Here is an 11,321-nt window from a genome sequence, read left to right on the forward strand (position 1 = left end):
GAATTTTAAATTCTGTCCCTTAGTTTCAGTGTTCCTCAGTTCCCCATCTGTAAAGTAGGGATAGCAGCAGCTCCCTACCTCACGGGGCAGTTGTGAGGATAAATCCATTAAAGATGGTTAGGTGCTCAGATACTACCATGATGGGGCCATAAGTAGCTTAGACAGATGGTTCGTGTACATGCATGTGAGAGGAAGACCTATTTTGTGAATGTATTAAACCAAAAAATATATATATTCTTGTGTGTTCCATAAACAGACTCATACGAATTCCATAAAATGCCTTCATACCTGTCTCTAACTCAGGTCAAATCACTATACATACATATTAATATTTATAACTGAGTGGGCTTGAAAGCAACACTAGCATCAAAAAATTGCTGAGCTATATAAGCTGGCTGATGAGGAGGCCTCGTTCAATGGACTGGTTTCAACCCCAGCTACCTTTGTCTTCTGATTAGAAGACTGATTAGAATGCCTCCAATAGCCATTTTGCCAAATTGCTCATGACCTGTTCTTGTACAACAGCCTTAGAAACTCTTATGGATTGCTTGGCCACAGTTGTACAGGAAAGAAAACTGTGACCGATCTAAAATAAGACTCAAGACAGAGTGGGAGGTCTGGAGCTCATTTGTGTGAGCATTCCTCTCATCTCGGAGTGTTGCAATTCCCTATGACGCAGGGACTTTTTTGGCATACCACCACAGGCTGACCTTTTCCCTGACTAGGGGAGTCATTGTCCACAGCTTCCTACAGACTGCAGTTACTGAGTGCTCAGGGAGGACTTAGTGTTCTACAGTTCTCAATTTTCGTAACTATTAATAAACTATAGATACGCAGGGTATAGATTATCTTTATTCAAACTTTCCTGAAATGCAATGCATGCATTAGCTTAATTTATACTCACAAACAACTGTAAACATTTGTTACAATGCCTGGAAGTAATGAGAAATCAGTGGCAGATACATACCCTTTGAGGGCCTGATCTAAAGTCTAGGACACCATTGAAATCTCAGTGGGCTTTGGTTTAGCCCTTAAAGCCAGTCAGAACTTCTCATAAAATTTAGTCATTTTACTGCACAACATAGAAAAGCTAATGACAACATTAAATCCAGAGAAAAGATCACATAGTCCAATAAACATTTGACTTTAACTATCTTACTTCACATGTAAATTGGGAACGGCACCTCCACTTCTGTCTTATAGGTGATCCTCCAAAGGAAGAATGCTGAGCTGTAGCTGGCCTTTTAAAAACCTGTATATGAAGAAAATTAAGAAAACACTTTCAACAAGCAGCACTTCAGTTCTCCATCTTTTTCCTCCCCCAAAGCTTTTATACCCAGTTTTTACACTATATTAAAATATACATACAGGACAGTTGCTAGTATGTTTTTATCTTGCTATTAATTACCGCTGTTTGTGAAAGAGCGACAACAAAAGGGAAAGTTCTTGTCTTATACTTTTGTTACGCTGAATCAGTTAGTTTTTGAATCCTCTAGGAACGGCACTTTCAGGAAGTCTGAACAGGAAACTATGAGCTGGGCATATTGTCAAGAAGTGTCAGAAAGATGCCAGAAAGTTGCAAAACACAAGCTTTAGTCAACTCACATGAACCACTAAATGGTTCTCTTTTAACCATTCCCTTCACTCAAAAATTCTGTGAAAAGCCGCTGAACTGAATGGCAGCATCAATTTCAGTAACAAAACCCATGGTACTGTTTTTCATTCTGTACTATAAACCTCTTCATTTCCTCATCTGTCACACCATCTCCTTTGGTGTTTTTCATGAATGCACACACAAAGTCTGATCTCATCTCCCACCGATTTTACACACAAGTACTTCAAATAAAGTTATCCCAAATGTACACGGGGTAAGTGAGATTAAAAAAATCAGACCTAAATGTGTAAACATTCTGCATAGCAGATCAATGAGCTCATAAAGATCAAAGCTTTTAGAAAGTCTATATTGTTAAAGGAAATTTGCCAGCATCTCTGTCAAACCATCTAGCTTTTTTTCCCCAAGGTAACTGCAGTCAGAGCTGCTTACGTTTGAGCCTGACAGTAGCAACAATGTGACATTAGCATTTTAATAACAAATATATAGTTATTGCAAAACCATGTATATAGTACAAATCTCTCATTGCACTAAATGTGAACTCACTTCAGCCTTGCCACGCCCATTAAAAATAGATAAGACTTTAAACTTTATTTAACAAAATGTATTTGATTTGATAGAACCATGTAGAGAAAGAGGTATATGTATGTTTAAAGATGAATGAAATTGATACAAGACAAAAAGTGCTGGAAAGACTTCATTGTCCAGTCATCTCTGCTGAATCAGAGGGGAATCAGAAAGACGTGTTTCTATGTTAAGGCCTCACACACTGCCTGTTGAGGCTAATAATCAGGCCCTAATGCAGCCATGAGTGCCCTCTGCAGCCAGAGATAAAACTGGTCCTGGAATCCTGTCAACAGTGGCCACATGCAAGCTGCAGCAGTCAGGAGCTGTCTGAGAACACAACTTTCCTTTTTTGACCCTAAAAATAAAAAACCTAATAACCACCACAAAATGAAAAAATTGGCTTTTTTCTTTCCCAGAGATAACTGTGGAGTAAATATGCTCAGGAATATGGGTGGGAGAACAGCTATTAATTCTGAAAGTTAGCCTAGGAAAAATAAGCCCTTTTAACACTTAAACTTGAAAGATTTTTAATGCTAGAAACAAATCATAAGACTCCCACTTAAGCCCTGTTTGGAGGGCCTTGTGCTGACCTCACACAGGAGTGAATTGCACCCCGGTGAAGAAATTAGGACACTTTGTGTGATAGAGGGGAATATACCCTTCTGTCATGGGGTATACTCACCACTAGGAGGTGACTTCTCCTGGCCGCTCTGGGAATTAGCTCCAGTCATGTCTCGTGTCCCCTCTGTCACTTGTCCATGCACCTTGCTGCTTCTCTCTCTCTCTCTTTCTGCAACTCATGATGCTCTCTTTGTAATTTGGCCCTCCAGCCAGCTCTCTATAGTCCTCCCACTGGATGACTGTCCTAGACAGTCTTCTGCTCCACTGCCTGGTCTGTGCCACCTCCCCAGTGGTTGGTAGGGAACCAGGGCCCACGTACTATTCCAGGTTCCATCCCAGGGACCCAACAACCAGCAGCCAACATCTGCAGTGTCCCAAACCTTCCTACTGTTTCACTGGGCTGCTCCTACTTCACCTCTGTCAGACTTTTTCTCCACTTTTCTCTGGGTTGGCCCTTCCCTCAGGACCTGGACCTCCGGGCTTCTATTTTCCCCCATTTTCCTCCTTTCCCTCTCTAAGGCTAGAGAGAGAGAGTGACTGCAGCTCCATTCTGCTTCGAGGCTTTATCTCCTTCTCAGCTGGGCTCAATTCCTAATCAGGGGTTGTTTATCTAGCTTAATTCCCCTCAGGTGCAGCCTATCAAGTTAATTGCCCCCTTCTCAGTCTCATTAACCCTCTCAAGCCTGGTGTGGGGTGAACACCCCATCATATCTTCCAAATCTTTCCTTCTTTTTATTAACTAAAGCCTTGAAGAGGTGGAAACTTAACAGTTAATTATTCTGAGTCCTGCTAATAAAGCTTTGGAAGCTGCCAAAACCACATCATTTGAGGATAATTTGAGCGAAAGCTTGCCTCTCTCCTTTTTTATGCCAAATACCCTATGCAAATTCTCATATTACCCAAAATGTAAGTCTTTCAGGGGAGGTGTACAGGATGAAATCCTTGCTCCACTGAAGACAATGTACATCCAGTAAAGTGACTAAGGCATCAGGATTTCATGTAAATATGATGTTGTGTGTACCCATTTTTCATTCTAATGACTGACACACACAATAGAACTGACTTGTTTCCTGGTAGCTACTCAAACAAGCCTTTAAACCTCTCCTATGCGGGAAGCGTTTAGCCAAGAAAAAGAGCATTCTCTCTTATCTCACCCTGATTTTTCATTCTTTTTTTCTTCATCTTCCTTCTATATTTTAAGTAATGGGAAGTAAATGAAAATAAAGTGAGATACCTTGATTGGGGCAAGGGGTTGGGGTGCAGGAGGGAGTGCGGCGGTCAGCCTCTGGGAGGGAATTTGGGTGCTGGCTCTGGGCTGGGACAGGGAATTGGGATGTGGGAGGAGGTAAGAGCTCTGGACTGGGGCAGGGGGTTGGGATGCAGGAGAAGGTGACGGGGGGCAGCACTTACCTCAGGCAGTGCAGCTCCTAAAGCCACTGGCACACAACCCTCTGGCAGTGGCTCCTAGGCGGGGGGGGGAGGGGGAGGCGGTCTCTGTGTGCCGCTGCCTGCAGGCGCCGCCCCTGCAGCTCCCATTGGCTGCAGTTCCAGGCCAATGGGAGCTGTGGAGTCAGCCGTTGGGCAGCACGCTGAGACACTCCCCCCCCCCCACCCAAGGGGCTGCAGGGACATGCCGGTCACTTTGGGAGCAGCGTGGGGCCACCGGCCATGGCAGACAGGCAGGCAGCCTGCCTGAGCCCTGCTGCGCCGCTGGACAGGACTCAGGGACAGGTTGTCAGATGAGATTTCTCCTGCATTTTGGGGGCCCCATCGTTGGGGGCCCTGTGCCACCACATGGTTTGTTTCATGGTAAATCCACTCCTGAGCTGGCCCACAAGGACTCCCCCATTTTCTTCATTTAAACCCTTCCACTTATTCTGTGATGCACACAAGAAATTAAGCTATCTACTTAGCTGTTGAACTGATAACTCTCATGACTGAGCTGTTCATCACTATGGAGGGAGGGGCGAGAGGACACCAGAAGCTGGGGGTGGGGGAGTTGCTGTGAAGAGAAGACAAGAGGGTTGTATGATGGAGAGAACAGGGGAGAATCTTAAAAATAGAAACAAGCAAATGTATGACGATTAAGACCCATACCTCTCATCACCCTCATTGCTCTACTTATGTGTCACAATCCTTCCACACACACACCCCCCCAGCCTTTCCCTGTGTGTCTTTTTAAAATATTTATCCCAAAGAGCACAGAGTCTGTGTTTTTATTTGTGTTTGGAAAGTGCATAGCACAGCTTGGGGCACTACAGCAATCTTAATATTAAATACAGATCTACTCACAATGCTGTGGAAATGGTCATCCCACATCTCAGCTCCCGCCCTAGTTATGCAGCCTGAACCCTGAGGGCTGCTGGGAAGTCATTAGAAAGAAGCACAAATGCCTTAGAGACTAGCACATTTTGGCCATGGGTAATTAGTGGAATAGGTGGCTCTCATAAGGCTGCCCCTCCTAGAGTACCCTGCAGCAAGCCAGGTTCACCTACCTCAGTTTCCCCCTTCAGAGTCCCCAGTAACTTCACATGAGCTTTCTTGACTCAGTAATACTCTACCTTGGGGACAGTTATCATCAAAACATAGCCCAAACTAGTCCATAACAAAAATCCCCAGCAAAGTCCCTATATCACACCAGCTTACATTGTCCTTACAGACCCATGACATGATGCCCCACATGCCACACCTGGCTCTAACAATCGTCTTCAGTCCCTCTACCAAGAGGTCCACCCCAGCCTTTCCAACTGGAGTGCAACCCTACTCTTCCTGGTAGGAACCCCTACAGCATCTTGGCTGGGAAACCATCTTCACCATTGTACTCTAAGGCAACCCTGACTCCTCTCTCTTGTAGCACTCAGGTGCCCTCTTTTAAGCTTAAGTGGGTCAGCTGATAAGGCACAGGTGCAATGACCCGGCTCCCTCTTAAAGGGCTAGTATCATCCTGTGACTGAGGTGAACTGTAAGGGCATTTGCTTGCACTTCATAGGAATAGATACAAGCAGTCTGAGATGAGAAATCAGAGCTCAGTACACATTTGGGGCCAACAATCCTTACTCATGCAGAATTCCCACTGTATTCAATGAGAGTAGGAATGGCAGGATCAAGACTTTGAAAGTTAATGTTATTGTCTGCACGACAAAGGGGCTAAACAATATACAATGCTCCACTGAAGTAACTATATACTGACTCTCTAAGAATATGTAGTCGTATATTGGTTCTCCAGCACCACAGAGCTGAAGCTGTACTTCATGTTATGTCATGTTTCAATTTTCTAAGGTACCGATTGATGCAAACTCTGATCTTCCTCCAGGACGTCATTTCAACGCTGTCCAGTACAAAGTGGTTAGAAGCTACCCTATGTCCTAACCTCCTATGCACTTCAAGCATAGTTGCTGACAGGAAGCCTTTTACACCAAGCCCAAGATTTGTAAAGTTGTTAGTAATGGGGAAACTCACCAAGACATTGACATATCCTTTCAGGTAGTTCAGCTGTATAATAATTTATGCCATCTTGCTGCCAAGGTACTGTAATTGCATGCAATATACCCACAGTAGCACCACACTTTGAGTTTCTTTAAACATTTTGAGGGTTGTAGAGCTGGGATCTAAGTGTGCAGTGAATCAGCTGCAGGTGTAAATAGGTACTTTATGTAATGGGGAAGGGAGAAACAACCTTTAGCATGTTTTTCCTTCTCTCGTTTTAAATGGAATAATTATGGAAAAATCCCTGCACCCTTCTAAAAAAAAGTTACTTCTCATGGCTGTCGTCATCAGAAGGCTAAATCTGTTGTCTGTGATGTTATAGTCATGAATAATATATAGTCATGAATGATCTCTGCAATTTGTTTCTCAGTAGCAACCTTCAATTTGGCACCCATGTCCTTATGTAGGCAAATAGTTCTTAGTGCATTTTATAGCACCCCCAAATCAGGCAGTTATGTTTGTAATTGCAATAAAATATCAGTGCACCTGTTTGAGGCCACTATTATTTGCAGGTAAAAAATTATCAGAGCCAAATCAGAAGCCAAGTTCAGCTTAAGAAAATTCTCAAACAACTTTTGCAACATTATAATCAATAGGGTTGTGAACATCAAACATTAATGTGAACCATTTGCTGACTTGCTTCTGACGTCCAATTCCCAGCTGCCAAAATAGCCATTGCGTAAGTCACTTGAAAACAAACATTGAGGGCAAATAACATTTGAAATGTCTTCTTGGTAAAAGCAAACAACTCATAATGGAAACTTACAGAAGACAAGACAGATGGAAACTTAAGACAAAAATACAAAAGGAAAGTTTATACCATTTTTTTCAATGTGTTGTCTGACAGCTTTATTATGTAACCATATTATTATTTTACCTGTGTACCTGCAATAAAAGAGAATTAATATATCGAGAGAGTGTTTTGGTCTGGTTAAAATCTTTAGCAGTCCATGAATAAATACAAAAAAAGATCTTTAGGTTCTGATTACTTTACTTGAGTTTACTCTCATAGTTACGATGACCTCACTAGAGCTACAGGTTTGTGTGTGCCCTAATAGCCTGGGACAAAAAATGACACAGGGGCTTCAAACTCCATGGATTTAAGCATTAATTTTACATGCACATAACACCACTCATTCTGAAGGATCCCAAAATACTTTTCAGATGGCATACCATGTCCGGATCATTCATTCAACAATGAAATGCAGCCAGCCATTCTGAACCACTAACAGTACACAAAGTCAAGAATAACTTCCTACCTAAAGCTAAAGGGAAAGTTCAGGTTGCCAAAATGTACTTCAAGACTTCCCTACAGATTGTCATTTAAACTTTTCTTTAAAAAAGAAGTCTCAGTTGTCAATACAAGGTGTTGGTGCTTTAGCAAAGAATCCAACCCCTCCCTCAATAAGATCAAGAAAAAAAAAAGATGAACCCTTCAAAGATTTACAAAAACTCTGCTAAAGAAGTTCCAAAATTATGGAAATGCCAAAGTTAAATGGCTGCATTGGTGTACTGCAGCCTGGAGAAAAGGAATGGTTCATAAACTCCCCTATACTAGGAGTAAAGAACAAAAATCTCCTCTTAATTACATTATTAATGTCATTATTAATTACTTAATTATGTACATAACTAATCAAATGACAACCAATAATTCTACAATGTAAATAAGAAAAACAACAAGAAACATTGTCTGAGAATAAATTCAGTGTCAGGACACACAGAATATTGGGATATATTGTTTCTTACAAGTCTAATTTACAAAATTTCAATTCTAGCCTCTTCCATGCAGGTTCTTATACCATGCTCATCCTGTAGGGTCTGATTGCCTTCCAGTAGTGCATTAATCAATGTGACTAACATCTGTCACGTCTCTGTTTCTCTCATCCTTTTCCCAGGAGGAGAAGCATGTGCAGTGGTGTACATTATTTTGGAAGGGTTTTGTTTGTGTTTAATATACAGAGTGCTATGTTTTTATTCTGGAAAAAGGAAGGTTAAAGAAACGGGCCTTGCACTTGGAGAGGAAGGTGGTGAGGTTTGGGATGGTCCATAGTTCCTGTGGGATTTCATTCTGGACTGGCCCCTGAGAAAGTACTATTTCCTGTTCAGACAAGCTTGACCCTTATTGCTGAGAATCTCATTATGCCTGAGGAGCGGAGCTGTTGACCACAGTCAGTATCCTGGAGCTTTAGATGATCTTTTAGATATACTGGACCCAGGCCAGAGAGTGTGTCATAAAAATAAAGGGAAGGGTAAAACCCCTTTAAAATCCCTCCTGGCCAGAGGAAAAATCCTCTCACCTGTAAAGGGTTAAGAAGCTAAAGGTAACCTCGCTGGCACCTGACCAAAATGGCCAATGAGGAGACAAGATACTTTCAAAAGCTGGGAGGACGGAGAAAAACCAAAGGGTCTGTGTCTGTCTGTTTGATGCTTTTGCCAGGGACAGAACAGGAATGGAGTCTTAGAACTTAGTAAGTAATCTAGCTAGGTATGTGTTAGATTACGATTTCTTTAAATGGCTGAGAAAAGAATTGTGCTGAATAGAATGACTATTTCTGTCTGTGTGTCTTCTCTGTAACTTAAGGTTTTGCCTAGAGGGATTCTCTATGTTTTGAATCTAATTATCCTGTAAGGTATTTACCATCCTGATTTTACAGAGATGATTTTTTTTTACTTCTATTAAAAGTCTTCTTGTAAGAAAACTGAATGATTTTTCATCGTTCTAAGATCCAAGGGTTTGGGTCTGTGGTCATCTATGCAAATTGGTGAGGATTTTTACCAAACCTTCCCCAGGAAGTGGGGTGCAAGGGTTGGGAGGATTCTGGGGGGAAAGACGTGTCCAAACTCCGTTTTTTCAGGAACCCAGATAAAGTTTGGTGGTGGCAGTGGAAATCCAAGGGCAAAGGGTAAAATTAATTTGTACCTTGGGGAAGTTTTAACCTAAGCTGGTAAAAGTAAGCTTAGGAGGTTTTCATGCACATCCCCACATCTGTACCCTAGAGTTCAGAGTGGGGAAGGAACCTTGACAGAGTGTTTTGAAGATAAAGACTGAGACTTTGAACTTGATTCAAAACTCTGTGGGTGTCCAGCGTGTAGAGCAGAGGACAGGTCTGATGTGCTCACAGTGGCCTGTGTTGCTGAAAAGGCATGCTGCAGCATTCTGTACTAGTTCGAGTTTCCTAAATACGTAGGCTTCATACCCCGGTATGCATGGCTGTAGTCCAGCTGAGAGGTGACACAAGTGTGAATAAGTGAGGCAAGGTCATCATCCGGCACGATCATCTGTCTAGGCAACCAGAGATGGTAGAAAGCATTACTCGCAGAACATGTGGAACATATTACTCTAACTGACACATATTTGTGAACAGGAAAACAATTGCTTGCCTGGAGCTAGAATCCAAAATGTGACTGAGTGTTTGCCGAGGCTGATCAAGACCTTGGACCACTACCCCTTCCTACTTCTCCACGTGGGCACCAGTGACACTGCCAAGAATGACCTTGAGTGGATTACTGCAGACTACGTGGCTCTGGGAAGAAGGATAAAGGAGTTTGAGGTGCATGTCGTGTTCTTGTCCATCCTCCCTGTTGAAGGAAAAGGCCCAGGTAGGGACCGTCGAATTGTGGAGGTGAATGCATGGTTGCACAGGTGGTGTCGGAGGAGGGCTTTGGATTTTTTGACCATGGGATGTTCTTCCAGGAAGAAGGATTCCTAGGAAGAGATGGGATCCACCTAATGAAGAGAGGGAAGAGCATCTTCGCAGGCAGGCTTGCTAACCTAGTGAGGAGGGCTTTAAACTAGGTTCACCAGGGGATGGTGACCAAAGCCTAGAGGTAAGTGGGGGATTGGGATACCAGAGGAAACACAAGGGGGAGGGTACAAGATAGGAAGCCTCCTGATTCATACTGAGAAAGTAGGGCAATCGGCTAGTTTTCTTAGGTGCATATACACGAACGCAAGAAGCCTGGGAAACAAGCAGGAAGAATTGGAAGTCCTGGCACAATCAAGGAACTATGATGTGATTGGAATAACAGAAACTTGGTGGGGCACTTCATATGATTGGAGCACTGTCATAGATGGGTATAAACTCTTCAGGAAGGACAGGTACGGGAGGAAAGGTGGAGGAGTTGCATTGTATGTAAGAGAGTGGTATGATGGCTCAGAGCTCCAGTTTGAAACTGGAGAAAAGCCTGTTGAGAGTCTTTGGGTAAGTTTAGAGGGGAGAGCAACAAGGGTGATGTCGTGGGGGGCATGTGCTATAGACCACCAGATCAGAATGATGAGGTAGACGAAGCTTTCTTCGGACAACTAACTGAAGTCTCCAGATCAGAGGCCTTGGTTCTAATGCGGGACTTCAGTCACCCTGACCTCTGCTGGGAGAGCAATACAGCAGAGCATAGACAATCCAGGAAGTTTTTGGAGAGTGTTGGGACAAATTCCTGGTACAACTGACTAGGGCCCTTGCTCCTCTTGACCTGCTACTTACAAACAGGGAAGAATTGGTAGGGGAAGTAGAAGTGGGTGGCAACCTAGGCAGCAGTGACCATGAGATGGTTAAGTTCAGGATCCTGAAAAAAGGAAGAAAGGAGAGTAGCAAAATACAGACCTGGACTTCAGAAAAGCAGACTTAGACTCCCTTAGGAAACTGATGGGCAGGCTCCCTTAGGAGGCTAATATAAGGGGGCAAGGAGTCCATGAGAGCTGGCTGTATTTTAAAGAAGCCTTATGGAGGGTGAAGTGGCTGAACTAAAAAATCAATTATTTTCTCAGCTCTAGATGAAGGCTACTTATATGCCTCCACCCTCCCCAATACACGCTGGACACTCACACATAAGTTGGCAGTCATATGGACCATGTAGCCACTTACACTGAAGTATCTTGAGGCCCTCCCCATCCAGTAGAGATTTCACCTTTTGGGGACCATGTGCATTTACTATAGGAAGTTCATATTTTGGGGGTAGCACCTTACAAAGAATGTATCTCTAAGGTCACCTCAGAAGCCCTTCTTGCTTTTCTTATATTTTCCTTGACTCTTGGTCT

At 43.1% G+C, this 11,321-nt stretch overlaps 1 protein-coding gene across 2 annotated transcripts in view; it reads right to left on the reverse strand.

The window, feature by feature from the left end:
* Positions 1 to 1,493, reverse strand: part of LOC311514703 (interleukin-1 receptor type 1-like) — an 80,899-nt gene extending 79,406 nt beyond the window's left edge. The window contains exons 1-2 of one of the 2 annotated variants that reach the window (XM_084617366.1): positions 1,409 to 1,493; positions 1,160 to 1,252 (exon numbers count right to left, since the gene is read on the reverse strand). The gene's annotated coding sequence lies outside the window, so the exon portion shown is untranslated. Of the gene's footprint in view, positions 1 to 1,159; positions 1,253 to 1,368 lie in introns of both variants that reach the window. The other variant, XM_084617365.1, reaches the window with a different exon arrangement.
* Between the last annotated feature and the right edge of the window lie 9,828 nt (positions 1,494 to 11,321).

The sequence above is a fragment of the Lepidochelys olivacea genome (genome assembly GCF_965140295.1).
Source record: "Lepidochelys olivacea isolate rLepOli2 genome assembly, chromosome: 1".
NCBI classification, from domain to species: Eukaryota; Metazoa; Chordata; order Testudines; family Cheloniidae; genus Lepidochelys; species Lepidochelys olivacea.